Raw genomic sequence first — 17011 nt, 5'->3', positions numbered from 1 at the left:
ATGAAACAGTTTCAATAAAAGATCAAATGAAATGTTCAGGATCAAGCAGAAAAATAACCAGTTCTGTGCTGCCATATGACCTCAAGTACCCTGATATGATTTTTGTTGTGATTTGGTGTTAAACAAATAAAAGTGAATTGAAATGAATTAAAAGATTATATTGTGGATAAGTGTCATAAGTGTTTTTCATTCTTCTACCAAAGCACAACCACAACAACAACAAAAGAAAATATTGAATTTGCTTTGTCTTTGTTCCCTCTAATTGACAATTTAAAGCCAAGTGATCCCAGACAAAATGAGAAAAAGCATGCACCTGAATCTGCATTCAAGGATACTGTAGAAACATGGTGTCTCCCTGAGCCCCATGAGCACTCTACTTCAACCAGTAAACACTCATATCTTCTGCTTATGGCTTGATATGTGATCCTATTTATAAATCCTCTCTCTTAACCTTTTGCCCATTGTATATCCATTTTGGCCAAAGCCAGGGTCGCTTCACCTAAGAAACAAGACATCCATAACAGTGCATCTGCGATAAGTGGCAGCCCATTTCCTTTCACATTAGAGCCCAGCCAAAAGGGAAACATTTTTCTTCCTCTCATTGTACACAACAGCACATCCGCTTTTCATCTAACCCAGTGACTCGATCAATTATGTATGCAAGCTAAGCACACCTTTCTTACTGAAGTACATGAGAGCATCATGGCTGATGAAGTGTGGCACCAAGTTGTTTGTGTATACAACAGGGTGCCATCTTCATTTTTTATTTCTCTTCTGCTTCAACTCTTACAAATATCACAATGACACTTTGTAGTTTATTCAGTTATTGATACTGTGACCATAGGTGTAGCACGACATCAACCACCAAATGTGTCCTTAAAATAGATGTTAGTGACACCGCATCCTTTAAAGCTATGCTCACTGAGGTTGAAAGTACTGCAACTAAGGGGTGTGTACAACAATATACATGCCCTAAGTTAGCTGCATAGCTGCATAGCAGCTAACTTAGACAATTCTTTTATTCTACAGTATATATATATATATATATATACGTTCACATGACAGATTGCTGTGTTTTTTCCTATGTGTCTGTTTTGTTCATGCTCTTCTCACCGCTTTGAAGTTGGAGGCTTCCAGTTCAATGATACAAGCTTTAGCAAAGGATTTAATCAGAACCTATTGACAGTTGTGATGTTTTATGTCCATGTTGCCAGACCACTAACAAATCAAATCAAACAAATCAGATCAAACCAGACATATATTCTGATGTTACTAGTTTATGATGATGGTGCTGCACTTGACTACATTATATTCAGAGGTGTTCTTAATATTCTGACCCTCTCATGTATGTACAGTATATAAAGTCACTTATAAATACAATGGTACAACACTACCTTTAACTTTGACCTCAGTAATAAGTATATAACTGAATGTATACATTTATTTCAATTTCACCAAAACCTGAAACATTTTGAGCTTCATAAACACAGACGTGAAGTTGGAAGTGCTGCACCGAAGTGCATACAGTTGTACAAGTGTACCTAATAAAGTGGCCGGTGAGTGTATGCAGACACTAAAACATCTTATTCCAAAACATGGCTATTAAAATGCTATAACAGCCTCCACATTCCTAGGACACCTTTCCATAAGAGTTTGGGAATTGACTGCAGATTTTTTTGATCTCCTCTTCAGCCACAGGTGCATTAGTGAGGTCAGTCATTTATGTTGGGTGATAAGGCTTGGCTCACATGAAGTAGCCCCAGTTCATGTCAAAGGTTCAGGATGAAACTGAGTTGGAACATAAAATGCAAACTATCTGACAGTGACACACAACATATAATATCTCAAAACAAAATACCTGAGAGATCCCTATATACACCTGAGGACTTCACATGGAGCTCCAATTAGCCAGCATGTGCAGCCATTGACTTCTCTGTTTGTTTCACTGTAATTGAGTTGTAGCATTAGATGGTTTGTGTATTAACATACCCAGTGATTTCAGGAGGCAGCTGTACTGTAATTGTGGAGGATGTGCGGAAGAAACTAATTAGATCATTGTGATGCTGTGTTTTGCCTGCAGATGTCTGTTTTTCATCATTTTTTTTATGAATGGTTTGTCGGATCACCCCTTTTTCATCCCCACCAAAGTCTAATTACATTTTTATTTGTGTAAGATAAGTCAGTGAGCCTTGAATGATAGCTATTTACTATGCATTGTATGTGGCAATGGATTCCACACAATGCACCAGGTGCTTCTGAGTTTAATAAGAAATTTGCTTTCAAATTAAGGTGATGATGTCATGTGATGGAATATCTGTCTTTTCTTATGGTGTTTTAAAACACAAACCATAAGATGTCATTTACTTGATTACACCAGAGAGCTGAATTTCACCCTCCAGCACGTTTCATCCGAAAACAGAAATACAGTATGTGCCTACTCAAATAATATTTTTTTAAGCTAACTTCCAGACAGATGATCACATCTTGCCTTGTTGTGATCTTCTCACATCAGGTGCATCTGAAACACCAGGTTTCCATTACAAGGGGTCCTATCAAATATTACTGTAAATTGTGCTAAAATGCTCTGCTGGGCTGCTGCCATGGAAATATGGACTGTCATTTGTACTCTAAACATCATCTACTGTTGATTTCTGAATGATTGTCTTCAGGGAGTTGGTTCTTATGTGCACAGCTAATGGCTTTTCCTTTCATTACTGCCTTCCTCAGAGTGCACAGAAATTAACCTCTATATATAGATGAGGATGTCAAATGTGGATGTGATTCCAATAGTTTGTCTGTAGGCAAGAAAAGAGAGACAAATAAAACTTTCTGGGGCTCTATTCTTAGTTGAAATTACTGTAGGAAACTGAACCAGACTGTGGCCATCTCTTTGTTTCTGTTTTGGTTGCTTCATGTCCAATTTATTAACCCTGCCAGATCCTTTCACAGCCTTCATCAGCAGCATGTTGCGTTAGTAGCCACTGACACTACAGTACATCTCTTTATATACAGGGGTGAGCAGAAAGTAATACTATGTGATATGATGGAAAGCCAGAGTTTGTGTATGAAGTGACAGTTTGTATAACTCACAAAACTCAGGCAAAATACTACAAACAGATGCAAAATGACCATAAACAGATGCAAAACCATCCTACAGTAAAGAGACAAAGGGGCTGCAAAAAAAGACCTATCAAAATGAGGCATAAAACTACCAGAAGGAGACACAAAGCAGTTGTAAAGACATGCATGACTAAGCGATACAAAACACCTATAATCATACGCTAAACAACTGATGGTCCTATATTGAAAAGGTGCGGTCTTTTACCTGTCTTTGCCCATGAGATCATTTTCTCATAATCCATCCATGGTGAGCATGCTATCATCTTCACAAATAATAAAATCATATAGATATCATATCAGCACTTTAATGCCTTGCATACTGTTTCCACTTACAGCTGCCATATTTCTTCATGTATCTGATTACTGACAAAATTGCATCAGAACAAGTGATTTTGCACGTTTAAACTGAAAAGTATACAGCCTTCAAAATTATCTTGTCAATACAAATCCAATCTAAACTAGATCTAAGACATGAAAAGAGGATGACTAAGCACAAGCATTTATCTACCAAACCTTCAGGGGAACAAAGCACTGGAAATGAAAGTAGCTGGGAATGGGTGTGTTTGACTGTTTAACTGGAAAACAAAGGCTACAGTGTATGTCAGAGTGGGGGAAAATAATCACTATATTTTGTTTTAATCATTTTTCTAGTTTTATTTTTACTGTAATAATATGTCATCTTTCAGTTTTAGATAAAATAAACACAGAAAGTAGCCGCATCATTGTGGCTAATTGCAAAGGGATCTGCATCTGACTCAATTTGCATATGTGTATATGCATGAGGGTCTGTATATGTAGCTTTCCATTTAGTTCATGCTAAATTTTTCAGATTGCATGAACAACATGACAATACGGTTTACATCAATTCACTTTACTGTGGATGATAGGTACTCCAGTTGTTGCTAATTACTCTGCTATGAAATAATACTTCTAGATGTCATAGTCTTTTCATGTGTGGCTATTTGCAACCTGGGGTTAATTTTCTGCCACAGTTGTAACTTTTCTCTGAGCTACCATTGTAATTTTAGATCCTAGTGGCTCCAGGAAAATGTATAACCAGATGCTAGTGTTAACTGATGGTGGTCCAACTCACACATACAGTATCATATACACCGATCAGGCATAACATCATGACCATGGAGAGGTGAAGTCCTTACAGTGGCACCTGTCAGTGTGTGGTGTGTATTAGGCAGCAAGTGAACATTCAGTACTCAAAGTTGATGTGTTGGAAGCAGAAAAAATTGGCAAGTGGAAGGATATGAGTGACTTTGACAAGGGCCAAACTGTGATGTGAGATGACTGGGTCAGAGCATCTCCCACCCTGCAGGTCTTGGTGGGTGCTCTTGGTCTGCAGTGGTTAGTACCTACCAACAGTGTCTAAGGAAGGACAGATGGTGAAATGGAGACAGGGTCACACCCACGGCTCACTGATGATGAGGTTGATCTACTGTAGATTAAACTTTTAACTTCCATTTGTACTTTTCAAAAAATTAAAATGTATTTGAATCTTTGTTCAAATGGTTGAAAATGAGAAATACGGTACATTGGTCTCTATGAAGAAAAGGAGTCAGGGGCTGTAGTGGTGATATCACATCTAGAATGGTGAGGCTGCTGAATTTGTCAAGAAAATTCTCACCAACTCATCTTCACGACCACAGTTTTCACTCCTTTTACATAAGTTTTCACTGAATTGTAGACACATCTGTGCTCTTCCTGACAGTAGAACTGTGGAAGCAAATGGATTCACAGAAGATGCACATTGAGCTGCAGAGTGACATGAGTGCAAACCAACTGCCACATTGATTCTTATGTAAACAGTATGAGGCAGGTGCTCATAATGTTATGGCTGATCAGTGGATATGTTGGGAAGGCCCTTTCCTTTTTCAGCATGACAATGCCAGTGCTCAAGGGTTCATAAAGAAAAGAATTGAAAGAACTTGCCTGTAAAGATCACTGACCTGAACCCCAGTGGAACACAGACTGAGCCAGGCCTTATCACCCAACATCAGTAGTCAATCTCCCATAATGCTCTTGTGAATGAATGGGAGTAAATCCTTGCAGCCAGGTTCCAATCTTGTGGAAAGCCTCCAGAGAAGAGTGGAGGCTGTTATAGCAGCACATTAATGCCCATGTCTTTGGAATGTAGAATAAGGCGTCTGACATTCACATGACTGTAACGTTTGGACATCTACAGTCAGCATTGTCGTGTCATTACATGGCACTGAATGATTAAAATGTTCTGCTGAAACCCTTAAACTAAGTGAATTTTATTTAGCTTTATTTTATTTTTTCTCAGAACTTATAGGATTGTGCAGGCATTATACTTAAATCTGGCCTTGACTGTGTAGATCCTGCAAAGTTTATTTAATTTATTTACCCCCTATTTATATATGAAGTACACATGTCTACACAGAATGTATGTATTGCATAATATAAAATAAGAGATGAACTACTCAGAAATTTTTTTCTGCCTGTATTTCCTAGCACAGGTCCATTTTTTATTTATTTTATTCTTTTTTTTAATCAGACAGAAGCTTGCTCTGCACAGACTGATTATCGCTGGCAGAAAATGAAGTTCATTTTATTACAAATGCCCAGTCAAGTCTAATATGAATCCATAAAGTCTCCATCTAATTTATTATTGCCTGAGCAGCTTTCTGGTACAATTTAAAGACATCAAAAATGTGTGACTTGGCTTTCAGGATTCTAGCTGTTTGAGCATAAAGAACTATCTTATTTGAATTCATCAACCCAGTTGCATTTCATTAAAGAACTAAAATATTGTTATTAAGCAGATAATACTCACCCTAAAAACATGTCTTCATATCAGCCTTAACTTTTTTTTCTCACAATTAATTTCACTAATCCTGTTAAAACTACAGCTTCAAATGCTAACATTTTGAAAATATGTAACTCTCTGCCCACGGTGAGAATTACAATAAATGAGTAGAATGGATTTTCTTGCTGTGCTCACAGGAGTTACTGCCTATCTCCCTGTCCTTATTATTTCTATCCAGGCCATAAATAGGCACAAACCTGTCACACATTTAATTAAATTCAAAGGCCGAAGCTGTCAGACACTGTGGTTGGCCCTCCCATCTTTTGGCCCTAATGGATGCTTGTGTGCCATAATACCTTGGTGTCAGATCCACTGTGTCAGCTCTGGAGAATGATACTGAATAATGGGGCTTGTCAGCACTCGTAATAAATTTCATAATAAATCTACATTGCCAGCTGAAGATGTCAAATTGTATGAGGAAAAGAACACATCTCCAACTGATTAATCAGCCTTGAGGAGGAAATAACAAGGAAATAACACATACTTGCACATTTTAAATTCAATTTAGAAAATGCCAAGATTGTGTAACACAAGACAGATAATTTGCTAAATCAAGAAGTTAACAATGCCCATCAAAGCAAATCCTCTGAACTGGTTTGACGGGGAGGAGAAAAGACGATGTTTTGATAGCAGCTTGATTTAATGAGAAGCCAAGTGCGGCATCAGTTTCAACTCTGCTTAGTCAGGAGATAAGCCACATCTTGCTGAACATGCTCCATGGCCTGACAAAGATCAGCTGTGCTCATGAAGTAGCGCCAGATTAATCAGTGTTCTTCATCTATGCTTTGTCATGCTGTTCTGCTGTGATGGACAAGCAGATAAGAGATTAGCATTTGGCAGCAGTCTATCAGATTTCAGGGCAAGGATGGAAATTGAATTACTGTACCACTCCATCCTATCATATCATGCAGGGGTGTGAGAGTGTAGGATAAGCTACTCCAGGAGGAGAGATATTAGGAGTACTTTCAGTCTACTGTTACCAGCTTTAAGATACATCATATTCACATTTAAATAACAATGAAAACATATTACATGTTGGCTGAACAGGCTGAAATATCCCTATTTTCCAGACCCTGACTCTTCAATGGGACTCTTTTCATTGGGAATGTGTAAGGAGGGTATGGTTTCAGGATGGTTCAATCAAATAATCTAGTTCAGCATTACCATTGTGTCAATTTGTAACATACTTTCTAGGTTTTGCTATCTGCTTCTGGCTGTAGATAATATGATTTCTTAAGATGACCTGATTTGGCTCCAGTCACATAGTTCCAGCTGGAACTACATCATCTGTGCAAAATTGCATTCCCTGTGCAAAACATGAATACCCAAAAGGAATTAAGGATTGCACAGCTGTCACCCCCTCCTTGAAACAGTATTAATGCCACCGATTTATGACAATGCTATGAGGCTGGGTAGTAGAAATCATCAGCTGTATGTACCATCCTGCATATACGTTTTTAATTTTATTCATCATTCCATTTCCAGCTTTCAGGGAAATCTGTTATGAAGCATTAGAAACCATCAACTTTTTAAATAAACTACAAAGACCACAAGTTTGTAAATTGCTATATTATAATAACTTGTATCTTTGATAGCTTTAAGGGCATGGGCTGTAAAATATACATTTTAAATACATAAAACAACTCCCTCCCCCTCTGATAGTCCAGTACGAACACCAACACTTATTGCTTGTACTGACAGGTTTTGTACCTTGGAATGGCTTGTAGTCTGAGGTATTTTTAACAGATGGCGAGTTTGACAATATACAGTTTTATCCATTTATCCATCCATTAACTATATCACTTATCCTGTTGAGGGTCACAGTAGGGTTGAAGCTAATCACAGCCAACACTAGCCGAGAGGTGGGGTACACCCTGGACAGGTTGCTGGTCTATCACAAGGCACATATTGAGACAAACAACAACTCACAGGGAGGGTGTATAAACTCTACACAGAAAGGCCACGGTCGGCCGTGAGGTTTGTATCTGCACCACTGGACCACTATACAGTTTTATTATGAACAAAAAGTACTTTAAAGTCAGAATCAGGAGCTGGTGAATGTACATGTGAAATATTAGCATGAAACACAAATTAGGCAAACAAACATTAGAATTAACATGATTTAAATTAGCATATTTGAAGTCCTGACAGTTGGAATATGAGATGATTTCTGGTTGCAAATGTTACATGCAATTCTTTAACACCTAATTTTCAGAGGGATGCAAGGCATTTAAATGATGTCAGAATGTAAGCAAGTTAAAAAGCAGGACACATTCTTTGGTGATAATTTACAAAATATGATATATATGGCACAAGATTTAATGTATACTGAGATGACATCATCTGTCTGCCATGAATGCAGACCTGCTATTCTTTCTCAGAGGCTGAACTGTATAAGACTAGACTATAGATCACTAAATGACTGATTGTGCGGTTTCTAAAAATCCTTAACTCACACTCTAAACTTTGGAACAGAAAATTGGCGGAATTTTAGTGAATCTGTGACACTGATCAGTTGCCTGGCAACAGTGTTGGTACTGGCATCGACAGCCTGTAGAGACTTAAAAGCTGTGCTTAGGGAGACAGCATGTGTACAGCATAGATTTCTCAATGAAAAGTAAATACTCCTTAGCATTATGGGGTTATTATATATTTAATAATAAAAATTAAAATAAAATACAATACATGAAAAAGTACATTTGACAGACACAGAACAAAAAATAAAATTAAATCTTACACAAATCCAAAGTTTCTCAGAGAAAACATCTTTCTTTCCTAATGCACATTGTGTTCAGATACGAGGCTGAGTCATCTTCTAGGTCATATCCTAAAACTCTGCAGTCAAGATCTATCTGTAAAATGCTGAATAAATGTTTATATAATGTGACTTGAAAGATCCCTTATCATTCCCCAAAGAAAGCAACTTCATGTAAATTACTTTGCATTCAATGTGATTACTGCCTTTGGGCAATGTGCATGTTTAACCTCTGCTCCTTTGACTTTCTGTTTTTTGAACTTTGTTTAGAAGAAAGGTCTTGGTATTAAAGAGAAAAAACACGACTTCTGAAAGACTGTATGAACATCATGGTCTAGTGATGGATGATGATCTTAAACAAAGGGATGGTAAAGGAGAGGAAACAGTTCTGTAATGATATATGACATAACTGACCATTCACTAAATGCTGCCCCACATACAGTACTATAGAAACTGTTGCTACACATGTCCAGGTCTCCATTCTTGTATGATAACAATGGCAGATTTACCATTTAACAAGCAAGACAAATTTATGCTTTATTGATATTATTTTTTACTTGTATTTTTCACATCTTTCAGGTTCAAGCCCTGGGCAGTCCCGGTGCCTTTTCGTGTGGTGTTTGCATGTTCTCCCTGTGCCTGCGTGGGTTCTCTCCAGGCACTCCAGCTTCCTCTCACAGTCCAGAGACATGCAGTTTAGGTTGACTGGTGACTCAAAATTGCCCGTAGGAGTGAGTGTGGGTGTGTGTGGTTGTCTGTCTCTAAGTGTCAGCCCTAGCAATCTGTTCAGGATGTACCCCGCCTCTCGTCCAATGTCAGCTGGGATTGTCTCCAGGTCCCCCGTGACCCTCTTTAAGATAAGCGGTATAGATAATGGATGGATGTTTCACATCACAAGAGAAATGTAATTTTTTTTTTTTTTTATAATAATAACCTTTATTTGGCTAAGTATATTACACACAAGGAATTTGTTTCCAGTACAAAACCAAGGCAGCCATCTGTGGCACCAACGGCTCTAAGCATTGGGGGCAACTTGTGGGTTCAGCGTCTTGCCCAAAAACACTATAACATGAGGATTACAGGCACCATGATTCGAACCTCTAACCCTCCGGCTGGGAAACAATCGCTCTACCCACTGAACCACAGTCGCCCCAAGCACGGGCGCCGTTGGGGGTGGGGGAAGTTAGGACGATTCTAAGGGCCCACGAACTTTGGGGGCCCACAGAGACTAGCTTTGGGTGAGGTAGAGGGCCCAACTTCAAATTTTTTCATAGGGCCCAAAACTGCTAGCGGCGCCCCTGGCCTCAAGTGTTTTTGGGGAATGTAAAGCTTTTGCAGGTAATAGGCTGGCTGCAGTTTGCAATGTTGGGGAAGCTACATTGAAAGCATAGCTTTTCAAGCCACCAATAACTTCATCCTGGAAGAAGTGGAACTAGACCAAAGCTACCCTAAGGAGAAATCTACATTTGGTTAACTAAAGCTACTCAGAAAAAAATAGTTCAAACTACACAGTGAATTACTTTTTACTGTAAACTGTAACTCCACACAATGTTAGCTAAAAATGCTCCTCAGCCTTGGAAGTGGGGCTTGTTTACTCCTAAGCTTCAAGTTGGACATGCTAACTGCAGGTTATGTTAGAACAGATAAATAAACAATTAAATCTGTTCTGTAATAGCCACTTAAGCACATATTTTTATTTGGTAAATTGTTTGTCATTGTCAAATTACACATGTTCTAATTTTATTAAAGCTCATGCAGCACGTTCTATTCATTTAAATGGTGTATTATAGGTGGAATAAGGTACGGTTATGTTAATATTTGCTATTATTGTGTTTTAAGTGCTGGAATATGGGTGGACATACATTATTTTTCCCTATTTAGGACAAGTGATAGTGATATGTAGGAGTAGAACACAAAGTTGGTTGATCTTGAAATATTGATAAGCATAAACATAAGCATAAACTTTATTGCCAAGTATCAAAAATACAAGGAATTTGACTGCAAACACATACAGTGTTTGAACAAGATCAATGCAATCCCTTGTTTTTTTTTATTCATGAGAAGATGGCCAGAATCACATGAAAAGGATTGTGAGTGCTTGCCTCATCCTATTTAAGTGTCTGACCAAAAGGAATAAAAAAGGTATTTGTTCCTTCAGTTTTCAGTAACATATTCAGCTTCTTTCATCTCAAAACACATGAGCCTAATGGATGTAAGAGCAGTAAGCAACACACTGGGTAGAAACGTTCACCTAGTATAATCCCTCAGGTCACAGGATTAGTGGCAAGTGTTTTGCTCAATTAAAAGTTTCCCACCTCAACAACAAATGCAGAATGCAGCAAGATATTGGCAGTGCTGTGAAGAAACACGACTGCAATACAGGAGGCATACATGGTGTATGTACAAACCCACGATCATGAATGCATAATTTATGAGGTAACAGAATGAAACTGCTTGGAATGAAATATGAGAACAGCGCAAGCTAACCTATATTGGATTAAAAGATGGGCATACAGAAAGAAACCTGAGCCCAGTTAGTGAAACATGAGCCATGATGAAAATGATTTTTTTTTACCCTACAGTTGTATCACAACTTGTGTGATATTTAAATTTTAATTAAGACTCAGCTCTTTTTAACCTAAATGAGATCTAGTCAAAAATAAGACAAAATTGGAGAAATATGCACTTCTGTGCCTTGTCAGCGTCCTCCTGTAGAGGTGGTTACAGTATGATTTTAAATGAGTTAGCAAACCTTGAGTGATTGGAACAGTGTTTCTGAAAAAAAAAGAAACATATGTTACTTTGAGCACCACAAATTACAATTGGAAATTAGAGATGAAGTTGTTGATTTGAATTGTGTTAAATTCTGAATTGCATGCTTCAGCTTAAAGTACATGTCCAGAGATAATTTGTTTAAATTTAAACATAGGACCATTTTCTTCAACAAAAATTTGTTTTCTTTTCTAAATTACATAAATGGCTTTGTTCTGCATTCAGAAACAATGATGAGTGTAGCTTCTGTGATGTCACCATTGTATCCAACACATTCTCTACCAGTGCCTCTACCATACTGGACTACAATGTGATTGGTGGGAAGATTAATACCATGACAGATAATGAATAAGACTGATGAACTGGGGGCTCTTGCAGTGTTCAGCACAGAAACAGAGAAAGTGACAGTCCGTAAAGAGAAAGGTAAAGTACTTGTCACTTGAATGAACCAATCAGGTGGTATCAGCTCCACTGCTCTGCTTCCACAGGGAAAGTAATTCAGTGCTGAAAAGGCAGTGCTTCAAAATTGAACTCCAGAACCATGCATGTTACTAAGGATGCAACTGGACTCTGAATGGATTGTTAATGGTGACGGCTGCCCTCAAGCAACCTGTGTTCTCACTCCAATGAGACCATTACAACTACTCTGAAAAAGGAGATGAGTGTATTTTTATCTGCCTTCTCAGGCTATTTCTTTTTGTAACGTTTAAAGCTTTGCCTCTCTTTTGTCATTTCTTTTCATTTAGAGCCATTTTTTGTAAGATACATACTTTTAGTAATGAGCTGTAACATCATCTGTCCTCTTAAAGACTAAGCACAAAGCAGTCAACAAAACCAACATATCCTATTTGTCTTGTAAAGTGCACTGGGAAGGGGTCATGTTACCCCTGTGAATGCCCTGGCCTGTGACATGGCCAAATCTTCTTCCCTCCTGCTGAGAAAAGAGGCCGTGCACCTCAAGGCCCACGGGTTAGTGTGCATTTACACCTTCATTAATAATGCATGGCCTTCCATTTGGCTGTGAACAACACAGTGGGACATGGTATATACAGTTATTCATATAGTACAGTACATTAAGCATATATTGTGCTGTGGATGGGCATCAGAGAATCTACCTTCCAAACCCCTGTAATGAATCTGACTCAGCATTTAGCTTTGTGAACTAACACCTCATACTCCATCTTTGTACACTAAGGTATGGACATATTTTCCAATTCAATTCAATGAAAATGTGTGCACAAACCTTTGCCTTATATAGATTTATGTTTAAATCCCCACATGCTAGGCAGTGTATGTATGCTGTAATATACTCTATGGATGGGTTTTTCTTTTCTAGGCATTATTTTATTAAAACATGCTGCCATTAAGATGGGTTTCACTGTTCTCCTTCTAGAGCATTTTAAAATTGTATTTATTTATTTTGTTTGTTTGTTTGCACAAATGTCACTATATAAAATCAGTTTCATGTGGGAATGATGCTGGAGGGTGTGTTGCAAAGCACAGACTAAGCAAAGGTTATCAAATTACAACTGTGAGATACGTTTTCCCCACTCATATGTTATGTTTGTTAAGATATACTCTATCTCTGTGTGCCAGCTATTCTATAATTTGAGCCATTAACCACCAATCAATCAAGCAAACAAACAAACAATCTGGGCAAAAATAGCCTACAAGAACTGGGATACTATATCATTTGGCTGTGAAACCTAAACTCTAGAAAAAGTCCTGATGGCTTCAAACCTCTTTTATTTAACAATTATTGAGGCCAACGTGGTTGCACTTATTTATTCCTCACTACCATTTTAGATGTCTAAATAGTCAAGTCAGATAATTTATATAGCCCACTATTACAAATTTGTGGTAGCAGACCTGCTGCCTTTTTTTCTTCTTCTACTTCTTCTTCTTCTTCTTCTTCTTCTTTGTGCTTTGAATGTGGACTTTGGTTTAAAGCACCCCAGACTCACCTTTTTACTTCCAATGCTGCCTGTGGTTGTGCAGTGTTCCTTGTCCTAATGGGCAAATCTAAGAAATGTCTCCAACATAGTGACAGCCAAATCAAATGGAAATACTGGTACATTCATTGCTAAATATGACAAATTAGTAGCATAAATACTGATTGCAGGGCCTGGGCCACAAGAAACTTCACTGGCAATTTTCTAATAACACAACAGGGGAATGGCATTCATTATACAGCACAGGATGTTTCCTGGTCCTTAAGGGAAGATTTTTTTTTTAAAGATTGCAAACACTTTATAATTATGTGGGAAACATTTGACAACAATAGGATTATTATGGCAGTGAGGATCACTCCCCAAATAAAAATAAAAGTTATTCGAAAAGAAATTCAAGATTTAATGGCAGTTTTGATGCTTACATGTGCACATACAGTAATCCTGACTCTAGACTGTGAGGCCGCCCTCCCCGCCTCTTCTGCTAAATAATGTGATTGGAATGGGATTCTAATGCATTTGCAGAGCCATTCTCCAAATGAACCCCCGGTTACATTTTACATTTCCGTGTGACATAATTGGCTGCTACGGAAGGATCTTTCCTAACGTCATTATTTTGGGACCTGCAACGCTGCTGGTGGTCTCTGCCAATCAGTAATGCTCCAGGTTCAAGACCGAGGAGCGCACAATTATTAACCTGAACGATCACGACGCACTAACTCACGGGAGGGGGAGGGGGAACCTGCAAATATGATGTTCATACATCCGTGATTTAACTTCAGCCACCGTTCATCTGCGACTCTGCATCAAAGTCTCCTCCTGCCTCAGATGCCAGCGAGCTGTGTGCCTCCTCAGATGCTGAGGGAGTAGCTCGGGAAGGAAGGAGGGTGCAAGAAGGAGCAGAAGAAGATTTTCAGCACCGGAGCTGTCCGCGGCTCCTGGACAAGTCTATAAGCCTGCTCAAAGGGAGAAAGCGCTTCCGATTGTAAATTTTCTCCGTGGGACTGTGAGGGGAAGGAATAATAAACTGCTGTGCCATTCGGCTCTCCGCGGGGCTACCGACAGGCGAGTAAAGGCGCATATACTTCATTTCGAGTAAAGTCTTGCCATGCTGGACGGCCGGCTTTGACACAGAAACGATAAAGTCCCCAGTAAGTCGCTGTGAACACCAGCAGTTACCCATTACGCTGAGTCCATATACAGGGTGATTTGCTTGCTGCGCTTTAAAATGTTACATAACGGAATGAAAACTACCATGGGACAACTGGTCTAGATGCCGTTTTTATTGCAAATATGTGCAGTGGCTCGTCCTGTAGACCCTGGGTGGATTAAAGCCAATCTTATTCTATATGGGAGGCATATTTAGGTCAGCATCCACATGGGTGTGGATGCTCGGCGTGGTCCTTTACAAACTACACGAGTTCCCATTGTTGTCGATGGTTGGCTTTGGATGCTTTGTATCCCTCGCATTTCATAGCAGTACAGCGTGCGACAAAGCAGCAGAAACTGGAGTCAACAGACACAAATCGGGGAGTTCTTTAGCGCATGTACGTCATTAGGAACTGATAAAGCGCTAGCCTGCTGCCTTTTTTCTGTATAGCCACAGTATAGCCATATGATTTGTGTTGGTGATACATGCTACAGCTGAAGCCATGGCTGGATAATTCTCTGCAGCACACTGTACTTTACTCTCCAGCTGTTCACTTTTGCCAGCACTGTCCCATAGGGGAGTGCAGCTGTTCGGCTCTCCATCGGTCTTTGTTTACTACCTTACTGTTGTTATATTCTAGCCCATAACCAAGTCAATTTCAGTGTTTTACTGTGGAGTGAGTCCTGCTTCTCAGTCTGTGACAAATCCCTGCAGGCTGAGCTGCGCCGCCTGCTCTGCGCTTATTGTCAGACTCTCTCGGAGCCTTTGGTTGGCACAGACTCTTTGCAGCTCCTTAATGCCAACATGACGTTTCCAGTCTAATGATGCTTTGAGATTTAAATTCCTCCCCCGTTCAGGCACTTTTTTTTTGTCTGTTCCCAAGCTGTGTTTCAAACCCGCATATACATTTGTGAGCCTTGAAAATATTATGCTTTTGTGGAAAATGCTGTGTTCATGTACAAGCGCAAGGATGGGAAGAGGCGAGTTTTGTTGTTTCCTACAGTGTATTTCCTCCAGAAGCTATGAGGAATCTGATCAGTCCATGCCAGGGGCAGCAAAAGAACCATTTTTTAAGTATTTAATTTGATTTGTCTAGCTCTGTGTGTCCGAGTGCACATACATTTGCGCATATTAAATGGTTGTTAATGATTTCACTCACTCGATCTGGGTGAACTCGTTAGTGTAATTAGTTCCAGGTCTTGCTTCCCTGGTCCGTGGGTGAGATCTTCAGCTAAAGGGGGATTCGTTCCCATGAAAAGGCATGCTTTGTTGTGCCTCCATTCAAAAAATCTCCCCCCACCTCCTCTTTTGAAACGAGGAATGAAAAGGGGGGCTGGTTGGGATTCTAATCAGCACATACCAGTGACATCCAACAGCTTCTCCGAAGGGAATCATATAGTGGGAGAAACACAAGCTCACATGACACAAGAGTAAAGCCAGATAGAGTTTAATATGGTTTTCATGCTTTTTTAATATAAACTGCTTTTAATACATAACTGTGTGTTGTACTATGGCTCGGATTGGTTGACTATAGAGTAAAAAAGAAAGCAGTAGGATTCAGTTTTACACTGGTATTTTGTTGATCATAGTGTCCCAGACTGGGGGATCAAGACCCTAAAAGTGCTTCCAAGATAAACTTGAAGTGTCACTAGATGATTAAAGGGATTTGTTTCTCCATGTGTACACATTTACCTCTCCAAGGTACTGAAAATAGGCTACTTCAAGCAATTTGAGAAGTAAAAGTCACATTTTGGTTGAACTGTTGGCAACAAAGATTAGGAGGAGTATGTTTACGATAAGTTTATTGATTTGATGACACACTGAATAAAGTTGTAAGCGAAGAACAGTCACACTTATACAGTAAGAAGTTCCTCTTTGAAAGGGAAGTTGTTTTAGTTAAAAGTTTTGGCAGTCTGTCACTATAATGTTTGGTACACGGACGGCCAAATGCACCTTTAACAACAAAAGAATTCATTGTAGTTGAGTGTTTATCTCTTAGCAGTGATGAACTGTTGTTCTTAGATTGATAAAGGCCTCCTGTAGATTGATATAACTTCCCTGTGGTAACGCTTGGGCAGCAGAGGCCTGGATAGTAATGTTTACTGTACCATAAGGTGTCCCGTTGGCCTCTTATACTCAAAGGAGAAAACTGAATACAATTAAATGCAAAGATGAATTTCCTGTTTAGGTATAATGCACTCACCTCTTATCACTAGCCCACTTGACAAAAATAGATCCATCAACATCATTTTTCCTCATGTACAACATCCACATCTATGTTCTGAGATGCAAACACTCCACAAATGGACATAAGGTGGAATTACTAATTTCTTAAACACAGTTGTGATAGAACTTCAGTCCACTATGTTTAATTGTATTGTTGTTTTGGAGGCTTTTTTCCCTGACATGGTCTGGTAATTTTAAAT

The 17011-nt window shown here is 39.0% G+C and overlaps 1 protein-coding gene across 1 annotated transcript in view; it reads left to right on the top strand.

The window, feature by feature from the left end:
* Positions 1 to 13988: 13988 nt before the first annotated feature.
* The window catches only part of phf24 (PHD finger protein 24), a 32029-nt gene continuing 29006 nt past the window's right edge, over positions 13989 to 17011 (top strand). Inside the window, 1 exon segment of the mRNA XM_020601184.1 lies at positions 13989 to 14500. The gene's annotated coding sequence lies outside the window, so the exon portion shown is untranslated.

The sequence above is a fragment of the Monopterus albus genome, unplaced genomic scaffold (genome assembly GCF_001952655.1).
Source record: "Monopterus albus unplaced genomic scaffold, M_albus_1.0 scaffold50.1, whole genome shotgun sequence".
Classification (NCBI taxonomy): domain Eukaryota; kingdom Metazoa; phylum Chordata; class Actinopteri; order Synbranchiformes; family Synbranchidae; genus Monopterus; species Monopterus albus.
This window is presented reverse-complemented; position numbering and strand designations above follow the sequence as displayed.